We start from the raw sequence: 12,331 nt of genomic DNA on the forward strand, positions 1-12,331 counted from the left end.
AATGGGCTTTTTTGGTCTTTAGGATGATAAAGATCCTGATATTAGAAGATATATTACTATTCTTTAAGGTCATGTTTTAGAAAACCAAGACAATAAAACTTTTCATTTCTCTTGATCCTAATAATTAATCAAACAGGTCCAGGAGCCTCACACTTTCACCACTTCATGTTCAAGACAAAGCCAGGCCCTTAGATGCTCTGAACTTACTCATCCAAGCAGCACTCAGCAGAAGGTGGATTTGGGCAAGAGGAACAGGAGTGAGCTAACTCCCTAGACAGTAAGGTCGGAGGGCACACCGCAGGTGGTAGGAAATACAGCTACACCTGCAGTTCCTGGGCAACAGGAAACCACTACAAATTTGTGAGGGGTTAGTTTTAGTAGTGTTTTATTCTCAAAATAAAAGCAGTATATGGCCAGTCATTACAAAATCCCCAACCCTACAATGCTCTTAGAGACCACACACATGTCCTGAGGCAAGTCTTCCTGAGGACCCCTCCCTTAATTGTCTCTTAAGCCTATTTTAAAATATCTTAATAACCGGTCCAAAAATAACCCTTCTCAACCCAGGATAGAGTCTGAAATAAAGAATACTCATTATCCTACTTTCCAGAAATAACCTATTTTTTATATTTTTGCACTAGAAGTGAAATGACACTACTGGAGAATAAAGATTCCTATTGATTCTCCATTCATTCATTCATTCATTCATTCATTCATTCATTCAAGTATTTACTTAAGCTGGTCATAGTGGCTTATGTCTTTAATACTAGCACAGAGGCAGGTGGATCTTAGAGAGTTCAAGGCCAGTTCCTAGTCTAAAAGAGTTCCAGAATAGACAGAGGTACATGGTGAGACTGTGTTTTAAAAACAAACAAAACAGCTGGGTGGTGGCATAGGCTGGTGGATCTCTGAGTTCCAGGACAGCCAGAGCTACAAAGAAAAACCCTGTGTCAAAAAAACCAAAATAAATAAACAAATACAGAACAAAACACTAAAATATTTAGTTAGTGTACAACATTTGCCAGATCCTAGAAGGCAAAGATTTAGTCCTGGTTTTGACGCCAGTCCATGGGAAAATAGCATCCTGCTGCAACAATGCAAGGCTACCAGGGGCCAGTGAGACGTGGTGGGAAAAAGGCTCCTGATTCTACGCACTATTAGCCAGAAGTCACACCGTCTTTTGAAACTAAAGAAGGAATTTGCCAGGTATTCAGAGGGAACAGCAAGTGTAAAGAAATTTTGTAATCCACAGTGATACCTTCTTTTTCCTTGGCCTCCCCCTAAGCACCACACTTATAGACTAAAACATGACCAACAAGGAAGTGCTGTGCTCAAAAAATGCTCTGAAAGAGAACAGGCAAGCAACACAGATTACTAAAAACTAAACAATGAACTGAATACTAGAAATCTAGTTTTCCTTAAGTCTAGTCACAAACTCTAAATGGCAAAGGAAACAACAACAACACACACACACACACACACACACACACACACACACACACACACAAAGCAGAGGGCAGAAAGGGCAGTAAATACATGAGAAGCACAGCTTCACTCAATAGCAAAGAGGTGCAAACTGGGACAATATGCTTCTTTCCTATCAAAGTAATGCCACACAGTCTAAAACAAAGTACTTTTTCACTGAAGGATGAAGGTCAAGGCTGAGCTGACTAAGTATCAATATGTCTTCCCTTTCCTCTTTCTTTTCAGACTGGAACTGCCCATCTCTCCTTCAGTCTTGGGAGTGCTGAGATTGCAGGGTTGTGCTACCGAACCTGGAGTGTAGTATGTCTTAAAAATCTAGAATAAGGCTGGAGAGATGGCTCAGTGGTTCAAGTGGTATGCAAGCGTAAGGACCAGAGTCCATATCCCTAGAACTCACACAAATGCCAGGTGGAGCTGCTGGCCTGTTGGGAATCCCAGCTCGTAAGCAGGTAGACACACTGGGAGACCCCAGGAACAAGCTGGTTTACAGAGCAAGCTACTACTACTGGCTAGCTGTGAATTCAGCTGTGACTCTGACTTAATGGGTAAGGCAGAGAGGGACCAAGAAGATACCCCATGTCAGCCTGCAGCCTCCACACATATGTAAAGCACACACGAGTCCACGGTACTCTCTCTCTCTCTCTGACACACACATACACACAGGGATGTGAAGATGAGCTGCGTTCTTTTTGTTGCATTTGTTTAACTCTGTGAAGCTGTGTTACTGTGCCTGTCTAAAACATCTGATTGGTATAATAAAGAGCTGAACAGCCAATAGCAAGGCAGGAGAAAGGATAGGTGGGGTTGCCAGGCAGAGAGAATAGAGGGAGAAAAAGAGAGAAAAGAGACCAAGGAACGAGAAAAGGAGGAGAGGAAGACTCCAAGGGCCAGCCACCTAGCCACAGGTCTAGACACAGAATAAGAAAGGAAAGAGAAGGGACTGGAGAGATGGCTCAGTGTTAAGAGCACTGGCTGCCCTTCCAGAGGATCCAGGTTCAATTTCCAGCACCCACATGGCAGCTCACAACTGTCTGTAACTACAGTTCCAGGGGATCTGACACCCTCACATCAATGCACATAAAATTAAGTAAATTATTTTTAAAAAAAATAAGAGGAGGAGGAGGAGGAAAGAAAAGCTGGGCAGTGGTAGTATACACCTTTAATCTGGAGGCAGGTGCAGGTGGATCTCTGTGAGTTCGAGGCCAGCCTGGTCTACAGAGTGAGTTCCAGGACAGACTCCAAAACTACACAGAGAAGCCCTGTCTCGAAAAACCAAATAAATAAATATAAATAAATAAATAAGTAAACAAATAAAAAAGAAAGAAAGAAAAGGTATACAGAAATAGAGTAAGGCAGATGGCACCATGGTTCACACACTGAGGGTGCTCCTTTTCTCCTTACTCCCAGAACTGGGGAACCAGAACAGCACCCCCCCCAACAAACACACACACACACACACACACACACACACACACACACACACACACACACATCAATTCTAACAGGAAAAGAAGGATAGAGGAGTCTGGAGTTAGCACAGGTGACAATGTAAATTATTAGATGTTTTGGTTGCATTTACTTTGCAACTTTTTTCTTTTAGATAGGGTATACTATGTAGCCCTGGTTGATATGGAACTCATAGGCCTGGATGGTCTCAAACTCACAGAGATCCTCCTGCCTCAGTCTCCCAAGTGCTGGAATTAGAAGCATGAGCCACCACACACACACCTTGTAATAAGCTATTTTTGTATCATAAAAAATGAAAGCAAAAATGTTAAGATAGTCACTTCATAGTACAAGGCAATCATTAAGTAAAATGAACATCAGAAAGCAATCATTTATTATCACCTATACAATAAAACATAAAACTTTTAAACACCCATTTTCGAGTAAAGTAAGAATAAACTGTACACAGGTATTTCTTATGAGTATGTAACCAGGTTCCAACTTCCCACCCTCTTGCCTCAGCCTCAGAAGTGCTGGCATTACAGGCCTGTGTGCTACCACACCAGACGACAGGTAAGTGAAAAGAGAGAACAAAACCAAACTGGAAAGGAAGACAAAGCTTAATCAAAAAGACACAGACTTTAGACAAAACCTAAGATAACCAGGCAGAACAGCACACACCTGTAACGCCAGTTGTCCCAGCACTTAGGGAGGTGCAAGGAGTTAGGCAGGAGGATCAGAGTTCAAGCTCATCCTCAGCTACAGTGAGTTCTAGATCAGCTTGGGCTGCATGAGACTCCTTCTCCAACAGAAAACAGGGAGACTGGTGAGATGGGTAAGGCCCCTGCTGCCCAGCCTGACAACCTGAGTCCATCCATTGAACTGCATGGGGAGATCTCTGCAAGAAGTCTGTCCTCTGAAGCACCTGTGCCCCATCACAGAAATGCCAAAATTAAATGTTTCGTGCAAAAATACTGAATACGACAATTATTTTACTGATAACACAATCTGTAAAAAAAAAGATCAACCAGTGCAGAACTCAGTCACCAAACAATCTGACATCAGAACACAAAGTCATTAGTTAGGAGAATGAGAAGCCAAGCTACAGACAGGAGAGACACTCACAAAAAACGTTCCTGATATAAAAGACTACTACATGAAATACATACAAAGAACTCATAACCCAGCAACAGGAAATGAACGACTCTATTAAGAACTGACAAAATAGCCAGGGAGTGGTGGCACACACCTTTAATCCCAGCACTCGGGAGGCAGAGCCAGGTTGATCTCTGTGAGTTTGAGGCCAGCCTGGTCTACAGAGTGAGATCCAGGACAGGCACCAAAACTACACAGAGAAACCCTGTTTCGAAAAACCAAAAAAATAAAAATAAAATTAAAAAAAAATTTAGAAAAACAGTACTGAAGTTTCTCATGCAACTAAATATACCACTGCCACAACACAGCTCCTTAAATTAACCCCATCAGCAGAAAAGTTATGTCCTCAGAAAAACTGACTTGTAGCTGGGCGGCGGTGGCGCACGCCTTTAATCCCAGCACTCGGGAGGCAGAGGCAGTCGGATCACTGTGAGTTCAAGGCCAGCCTGGGCTACAGAGTGAGATCCAGGAAAGGTGCAAAGCTACACGGAGAAACCCTGTCTCGAAAAACAAAAACAAAAACAAAAAAAAAATCTTAGTTGACATTATCATAAGATATATAAATGACAACAAACACACAACAAGACGTTCAATGTCACTAATAATTATAAAAATGTAAATCAAAACAACAACGAGATACTTCATACAAGTAAGATGGCTGCTGTTAAAACAAAACAAAAAACGTAAGATGAAGACCTGGCAAGGACGTGGAGAAACTGAAGACAGTGGCTGTTGGTAGAAATGTAAAACGACACAGACACAGCCACCATGGGAAACAATTTAGTGGCTCCTCAGAAAAGTAAAAGTAGTCGCTACACAAGCCAGCAGTTTCAGTTCTGGAGAAAACGACGTTTTGAAGAAAAAGCTGTACATATATTGATATCCATATTGCACCATTCAGTCTTTGGCTCTTTTGGTTAAGCAAAATGTGGTGCATACAACAGAATGAAGTATTCGACCATAAAAGGAAGGGTACATTAACACATGCTACAACACGGATGAACACTGAGCGTTATCAGGCTAGGTGAAATAAGCCAAAGGTAAAATGAACTTACATAAGCAGTCAAGATCATGGAGACTGAAATAAAGCAAGGAATGCCTAGTTAGCAGGCACAGACTTTCAGTGTCATAAGATGAAGAGTGCTATAGTGGTGTGACCGTGGAGCTATAATGCATGGCATGTAAACCTAGAGACCGTTACAGATGGTAAGCATCCTCATGTGTATTTTATACCACAATGACAAAATGGAAAAGAAAGTCCTGGGCTGAGAAGACAGCTCAGTATGTAACAGCACTTGCCATGCAAACCTGATGATGTCCTGGGTTTGATTCCCAGAACCACCAAAGCTAGACACTGTGTGTGTGGCATGCACCGCTCAGGAGGCCGGGAAGCAGGGACAGACAGGAGGACCATCTGGACACACGGCAGACAGAACCAAGAGAGTGGCGACTCAATAGTAGGGCTACGTAGTTTCTCAGAGAGCCCAAGTTCAGTTCCCTGCTACCGGCTCAGGGAAAGAGGAATGAATAGAAAGAACAGACAATGTTTTTTGGTTTGTTTTATAATTTTTGAGAAAGGGTCACTCTGTGTACCCCTGGCTACACTTGAACTCACTGTGTAGACCAGGCCTAACTCTGCCTCCCAAGTGCCAGGATTAAAGACCTAAACCACCACATCTGGCCAGCACAAAATTTTGATTGTGTATAAAATGATTGTGTGTATTTCTTCAACACATTATTATACGTTTGTGAAAACCCATACAACATATAACAAGTAAACTCTAACATAAGCTTGGACTCTGGGTAGTACTAACATGTCACTGCTGGTCCATCCTAAGTTTATCAAAGACCTACTTACAAGCACAGTTACTGATGGTGGGGAAACTTTGAGAACTCTATACTTTCTGCTCTATTTTGCTATGCACCTAAAATTGTTATATAAAGTCTACTAAATTAAATTTTAAAATAATTAAAAACATATAAGAAATTGACATTTACTTAACGAACACATACTTATTGCCTATATATTTGTTTGAAGATCTGAGTCAAAGAAATAAAGAGAGAAAAAAAAAGCATTCAAACATGGGGGGGCATTTTCATTCAAAGCACACACAAATACATACATACATACACATATGTAAATAATTATTATTAAAAGTTCAAAATAAAATATGGATTTTTTTTGGGTAAGTGTAATAGGCAAGATTTTACAACAGAGGTAAAATGAATACCCATTCAATAAAGGAGGACAGATAAGGAAACTTACATGGGTGAGAGCTTTCTAGAGGTCAGTTTACCAGCTATCAAAATGTAGACCGAGGTGGGCAAGACGGCTCATAGGTAAAGGCAACCAAACTTAAACTACCTTAGAGTTTAATCCCCAGGACCTAAGAACCCATCCCAAACCACCCCCTTGCAATGCACTCAAGTGTGGTAACAGCATATGTCTGGAAACCCAGCATCAAGAGAGGCTGATGCATTCTAAGCCAGTGTGAGCACCACAGCAAAAGAAAGACATCTGAGAGCATCTCCCCCATTACCTCACTGCCACAAAACAGAAACAAACACCTTAAAATGCCCATTTAAAATCAAGCCAGGCAGTGATGGCACACACCTTTAATCCCAATAGGTAGAGGCAGGTGGATCTCTGTGAGTTTGAGGCCAGCCTGGTCTACAGAGTGAGTTCCAGAGAAACCCTTCCTGGAAAAACCAAACCAAGCCAAACCAAAAAAAAAAAAAAAAAAAAAAAAAATCCTCGTGGTTGGGAAAATGGTGCCTGCTGCCAGGACTGATGGTCTAAGTTCAATACAACCCACTGTAAGGAGAGAGCCAGCTCCCACAGGGTGCCCTCTGACCTTCTCATGTCCCTCCCCCACAACACACACAAAACAAAATAAAATAAAAAATGTTTATTATTTTAATGTTTATTTATTTAAAAAAATTCAGTCCTCTTAGAGAAAGCACATGAACATGCACATGTGCAAAAATATCTGACAGGGACTCTGGTTAAGCTCTCCCACTCAGATCCAGAAAACCACAGTGAGCACAGATAACTCCTCACTGTTAAGGAGACAGGTACCACTGTGTGTATTGATATGGAAATCAACACACAAGGGTCCTCCCCCACTCCGCCCCATTTAAAAATCAAGGTAAACAGGTCATGGTAGCTCAACATATAATCCAAGCACCTGGATGGCTCAGAAAGAGGATCGATCACCATGAGTTCAAGGCCAGCCACACTACATATGGAGACCCTGTCCCAGAAGTACTAAACAAAATAATTTAAATCAACTAAAAAACACACTCTGAATAGTTGCTTCCTTCGAGCTTCTTATTAAATAAAACTGTCAGCAATGGGGGACTGGAGAGATGGCTCAGCAGTTAAAAGCACAGAGTGCTCTCCCAGAGGACTGGTGTTCAATTATCACCCACATGGCCGCTCCCAACTGTCTGTAATTCCAGTTCCAGGGGTCTGACTCTCTCTAATGGCCTTCATTGGTGTCCATGTGCTGCATACACACACACACACACACACACACACACACACACACACACACGCAGGCAAAACACATATACACATCAAAAATAATTCTTAAAAAATAAAAGGAGCCCCGGGTGGTGGTGTCCCCGACTTTAATCCCAGCACTCAGGAGGCAGAGGCCAGCCTAGTCTACAGAGTGAGTTCCAGGACAGCCAGAGCTGTAACACAGAGAAATTCTGTCTTGAAAAACCAAATAAAGGGGGCTGGAGAGATGGCTCAGAGGTTAAGAGCACTGATTGCTCTTCCAGAGGTCCTGAGTTCAATTCCCAGCACCCACATGGTGGCTCACACCCATCTATAATGAGATCTGGTGTTCTCTTCTGGCCTGCAGTCATACATGCTGTATACATAATAAATAGATAAATCTTTTAAAAAAATAAAAATAGGCCGGGCGGTGGTGGCGCACGCCTTTAATCCCAGCACTTGGGAGGCAAAGCCAGGCGGATCTCTGTGAGTTCGAGGCCAGTCTGGGCTACCAAGTGAGTTCCAGGAAAGGCGCAAAGCTGCACAGAGAAACCCTGTCTCGAAAAACCAAAAAAAATAAATAAATAAATAAATAAAAATAAAACAAACAAAAAAAGGAGGGCTGGAGAGATGGTCCAGAAGACCCAGGTTCAATTCCCACCACCCACATGGCAGTTCACCTGTAACTCCAGTTCCAGGACTTCTGACACACTCACACAGACATATATACAGACAAAACATCAATGAATATTTAAAAAATATATATACAAGAAGAACTCAGAAGCACAATTTGCAAGTAACAACCTCCTTCTCATTAGACAAGAATCAGTTAATACTGTAACTAGAAGCACTTGAGTGGTGGGTGTGTGACGGGTGAGTGGCGGGTGAACCTGATCTAGTCTCAAGACTTGAACCACAGTCCAATTTAAACCAAAACCAGAAATCTCAGAAAGCCAAAAGAAATGCATACTGAACATTATTACTGTAATAATCAATAATGATAATGATAGTAAGGATTCAACCATACCTACTTGCTACCTATACAAGCTCTTGAGTTCTGTGAAAGTATAATTCAAAGTTTATTCTTAACTAACCAGAACAAGTTCTAAGTTCCCTCATTTAAAACATGTAATTGAACTGAAATATAAACTACCCCTCATCATGTCTACTTGGAAACCTGCCTATGATAAAGATCAAAGAAATATGAGAAGCCCCACTCCTTTAGCAGACATACATCAACTAAAAACTATACTTCATAAATTTAGGTTTGCAGCGTTGGTATCATATAACACAAGGTCCAGAAGAATTAATCTCTTTTTCTCTGATGGTAAACTTAGAATCATGACCCCAAGAGAAGTGAAATATCCAAGAATACTTTTTTTTTTTAATGTCTGCTTGCCAACCACAATGGTGCACACCTGTAATCTCAGTTACTAGAAGCCTGATGCAAGACAAACGTTTGAGTCCAAGAGTTTGCAACAAGCCTGGGTAACACGGAAAGAGCCGATCTCCAAAGAAAAATAAACAGACACCTGCTTTTGGAAAGAAGTGAGCCCTTCTGTTGGTGCAGGTCTGTAACCCAGAATCTAGGGAGGCTGAGACAGGAGAACACACAGAGTTCAAGACTGTCTCAAAGGTTAAAGAGGGCTGGGGTTGCAGCTCAGTGATCGAGTGCTGACCTAGCATCATAGGGAGGGCTTTGGTTCAATCCAGTACAAGGGGTTAAAAAAGAGAAAAAAACAGCAGCTGACCTCAAGGCACTTTTTCATTCCCCGACACTTCTACATCTAAACCCCTCATGCCAAGACATCTCATTAACGTAAGAACAACTGACAGTACCAATGGATGACAGTACCCGGTACTGAGCCATGTTTTTCCCCACAGCCTAGTAGAGGGAAAGGTAATGATAGACTATTTAGTGAAAACAACAAAACATTTTGAATTTAGGTCAACCTCTTTTACCGAAATCCAAAAGTTACTTTAAAATGATTATCTACCTACCTACCTAGCTATCTAAGCAACATGAAATTCAGTTTCCATGATGTAAATGTACAATAATGTTCCTGGCTAATTAATCTCTAGAACGGTTTAAAAGCAGAGGCTGCCAAATAGGTTAGCTCACACGTGTGAGCCTAGCACCTAAGGCTGAGCCTCCTAGGAAGTGTCAGGCCAGCCTGAGCAGGAATGAGGCAGCCCTGTCTAGAAAAAAGGCAGAGGATACATGTAAAAGCACATGAAAAGGGCCTTCCCTTTTACACACACACACACACACACACACACACACACACACACCGACTGAAGAGCTGGGGTACAGATGGGCAAGAATGTTCTACAAATGCCACTGAGCTTCTGGCAGAGTTGACATGCCCTAACCTGCTTTAAAAATTACTATTCACTGCCTTCATCCCAACCTAATTTTATTCGTACTATTCTTTTGGATAACTCTACCAAAAAAAAAAAAAATCCCCAGAGCAAATTCTTGTGTATTTATTTCAATATCCTGCCTACTTATATGAGCGGAAGAGTCAAACAGCAGGGGAAAAACGTGACGTGCACAACCTTCATCCAAAACACAGTTCGTCTAATTTTGGGCCTAACCGGTTTGGTTGACTTTAAATGGTTAGAAATGAAAAGACAGAAAATCGGCAGGTCACTTGTAAAGAAGAACCTGGCTGCTATCAATGGGAGCTGTTTTTTTTTTCTTGTTTTTTGTTTTTTAATCAAAGAGGAAACAAATCTCTCCCACTCTACCTATTCCTATTAAATTAAGATAAAGGATAAGGGAGAACCTCCCATCAAGCCACAACAGCCATTATTTCACACACTTCTGTCTTGGATGACTTGATCTCTGAAGAACTAATCAAAAGGTTGAGTCCACTAAGTTATTTGCGGCAACGTTTTTGTGAGTAAGGAGGGCGCGCGTGTTTCAGACAGCCAAACATGGTGAAAAGCCAACCTCAACGCAAGTTAACCTTAAGAAGCAAATAGTCACCTCCTGGCTGAAGATCAAGCAAAAACTGTGAGAAGATCCTTAAGTTCTCTTCTTAAGCGGAGGGTCCCGGAGCCCGGCAAAACTTTCTCCTGATGTGGAGAATGAGGAAGAGCTTACAGACGGAACCTAAGGGGCTCGCGACAGGATTCTGGAGCCACAAGGCTGCAGCGAACGCAGCTGGTAAAGGAGGGACCATCCAGGAACAAACCCGAGCTGTCCGGTGCAGCGCCGCGGCAGAGAGGGGCGAGGGCGGCGGGGCTGGGGCCGGGCAGAGAGGGGTCCCCGCAGCCCGGCAAGCCTCCTCTCGGCCGAAGCCGAGGAGAGCCCGGGCGCAGACAATGAGCCACCGCCCGGAGCCGGAGGCCCGCTCGCAGGTGCCTGCGTCCCGGCCCGCTGGGCCCAGGCCGCGGAGGCGGGAGGAGGGCGGCGGCCGGGCCCGGGCGAGAGCGTCCGCACTTACCAGAGAGGGAAGGAAGGTCTCCGCCCGTCCCGGGGCGGGCTGCCGGGCCGACGCGGGCGAGCGCTGCGCTGGGCAGCAGAGAGGCAGGAGGGCAGGGCAGAGGGGAGCGGCTCGGGGCGCGGCCGTCGCTACCGAGGCCGTGAGGCGCGGAGCCCCGCGGGCCAGGGAGGGGAGGGCAGGAGCCTTCGGCAATGGCGACGGCCCGGGCCGGAGGGGAAGCGGAACAACCGCTGCTGCTGCGCGTGGCCACAACCCTGGGGGAGGGCGGTGGCAGGGCGAGGGGCGGGGCCTGAGCACGGACCCGCCCCACCCGTGGCGTCACTCCCGAGGGGCGGGCCCACACAGGGCTGCTGGGAAACGTAGTCCAGTCATTTGCTGGAGCGGGGCGGGCGGGAGGTAGTTTTGGGATTAGAGAAAGCTTGTCCCTCATTTAATTCAGCATTCTGCATTGTCTGCAGTAACGTTTTACCTACTGAAGATGCTGACGGAGAACATCTGATCCATACATGTTTGTGTATACAGGATCTTTGTTTCTGAGAATTTATCCATTCATTATTTAACTTTTTTTAACCTACAAAGTAAACCAGATTATGCTGCTAAATAAGGTCTTCCCTATTTGCAAACAAATACCTCTATATTTTATCAACGGAGGAGTTAATCTATATATTCTTATTCTACAATTATGTCAGTGTCTAATGCCTATAAAAGACACCTTTAGGTACCAGGGATTCAAGGATGGACACGCTTTCCCTAGTCTTTGTAAAGTTTATAAATAATGAAAACAATAATCAAAGCATTGATATGTTACAAGGAAAAAACTGAGGGAGATTACTTGACAGAGAAGGTGATATTTAAAGTGAAAACAGAAAGAGAGAGCCAGAAACACATAGAGGAAAGGATTACAGGCAGGAAGGAAAAGGAATGCCAAGGTCAGTTAAGAAGACCCACAGAGGGTTGGGGATTGAGCTCAGTGGTAGAGCGTTTGTCTAGCAAGCGCAAGGCCCTGGGTTCTGGCCTCAGCTCCATGTAGAGATGGAGAGATGACTCAGCCATTGAAAGTTAGGCTCACAAACAAAAATATAAGAAGATCTGTGTAGCTGCAGTTTGGTGCAAGATGGGTATATTATGGTGCACTGGAGTACAACAGATATGATGGAGAAAACCTGCAATTCCAGCACTTGGGGGGCTGAGGTTAGATGAGGAATTGAGTTTGGGGCTGACTACAAACCAAGACCCCATCTCAAAAAACAAACAAAACCAAGCCAAACAAACTTCACAGCAGACAGGA

At 43.6% G+C, this 12,331-nt stretch overlaps 1 protein-coding gene across 4 annotated transcripts in view; it reads right to left on the reverse strand.

Annotated features, from left to right (window-relative positions):
* LOC128111977 (serine/threonine-protein kinase PAK 2) overlaps nt 1–11,303 on the reverse strand; it is a 63,465-nt gene extending 52,162 nt beyond the window's left edge. For 3 of the 4 annotated variants that reach the window (XM_052740579.1, XM_052740580.1, XM_052740582.1), the window contains exon 1: nt 11,044–11,302. The gene's annotated coding sequence lies outside the window, so the exon portion shown is untranslated. Of the gene's footprint in view, nt 1–11,043 lie in introns of all 4 variants that reach the window. The other variant, XM_052740583.1, reaches the window with a different exon arrangement.
* Between the last annotated feature and the right edge of the window lie 1,028 nt (nt 11,304–12,331).

Source organism: Peromyscus californicus, unplaced genomic scaffold, assembly GCF_007827085.1.
Source record: "Peromyscus californicus insignis strain IS unplaced genomic scaffold, ASM782708v3 Scaffold_16__1_contigs__length_79575227, whole genome shotgun sequence".
NCBI lineage: Eukaryota > Metazoa > Chordata > Mammalia > Rodentia > Cricetidae > Peromyscus > Peromyscus californicus.